Source organism: Scleropages formosus, chromosome 1 (assembly GCF_900964775.1).
Source record: "Scleropages formosus chromosome 1, fSclFor1.1, whole genome shotgun sequence".
NCBI classification, from domain to species: domain Eukaryota; kingdom Metazoa; phylum Chordata; class Actinopteri; order Osteoglossiformes; family Osteoglossidae; genus Scleropages; species Scleropages formosus.
The window spans coordinates 5,537,969-5,539,376 of NC_041806.1; positions in this window are offsets into that span (position 1 = coordinate 5,537,969).

Consider the following 1,408-nt stretch of genomic DNA (forward strand, 5'->3'; position numbering starts at 1 on the left):
TCTTTGGCCTAATTTCCCCCTTTTATATTTCAAATATAGATTAAAATTCTCATTTTTATGCAAATAAATGATCGTGCGGATGGTCCCTGATACGCCGCCCTACGCACTTTCTTCTTTTTTGCCATCAAGAATTGCTACAATCACTTCAATTCACTAGTTACATCGCTAATCATGTAGAGGAATGCATTTTAACTCGAAATCTAAAGGCACAAAACACAGAATTTAACCTGTATTAATACTGTTATTTAATACTCTTTTATAGTAATAAAAAGGTGTCTTCAAGAAGGAAATACTCTACCGGTGCAAGAACTAGCATGGGTGATCTCTGCTTGCTAAGTGAGGGAGCATGAAACTCGGTTAAAGTAACAGTAAAAATATACCGCACTCACTTTTCAAAAATACAGTAATTTCCCAGGAGATCAAGGTACTTAACTTTTATAGTACTGCACTCTATGTGTTTTAGAAAGCAATGAAAATATGTTTGTTCTCGCATCCCGCTACCACTGTCCTACAGCATCGTAAAAAAATTACCCATAAACAGTAAGTTATTAATTACATCAGTAAAACATCTATGAATTAAAAAAAACTTACAGTCGCAGTAAAGGGTGAGATTTTAATTGTTATGCTTTTGACGCCCCATGTTGTCCGCTGTTGGTACTTGAGTTTACTCCTTGGATTACCTTGGATGTATCTGCTTATCTTGCTTCGTGTGAATTTTTACCAGAGCAATTTGTGAATTTACACAAAGTGTGAATTTACACAGTACTGCTCCACTTTTTTTTTTTATAGTTGTTATTTACTCTATTTATTTACCCCAAGTATCTTTGAAAGCTGACCAAATGAAATCTAAGGCACCAGCATCAAAAAAAAAAAACAAAAAAATGAAAAGCCCAACTTGTCTGCATGCTTTTCCGTCGTTAATCATGTCACCCTGGTCCACATAATGATGCCTTCTGTCATTTTTATCGGAAAAATATCCCTGCTCTACGTTGATTTCACTATGTACAGCACTTCTTTCAGTCCAATTTAGTGATGTGTAGCAGGGACTCTGTACTGAGAAAATCTTGTGATGCTGTGTCACACCTTAAGAAAAATCGTCAGTGAAATTACCGATGAAATTTTCTTAATCATCCATATCTTTGCGTTAAAATGGAAACCCCATTTTTTTCGACGTAACGTCTGAGATACGATAAAGTCCGCTCGGTGACGCATTCGTGCCGCACTGTTTCCACTGGGGGGCCGGAAGGAGTCAAAGTAACACTTAAATGAGTCTGATTTACAAAATATCAGTATTACCGTGGAAATACTCTTGCTATCAGTACCTTGAGCAAACCATGAGTTTGCGTATTTGCACAGAAGTTGAGAAAGGGGTGAAAAACGCGTGAGTGCAAACACTACGTAGGGTTCG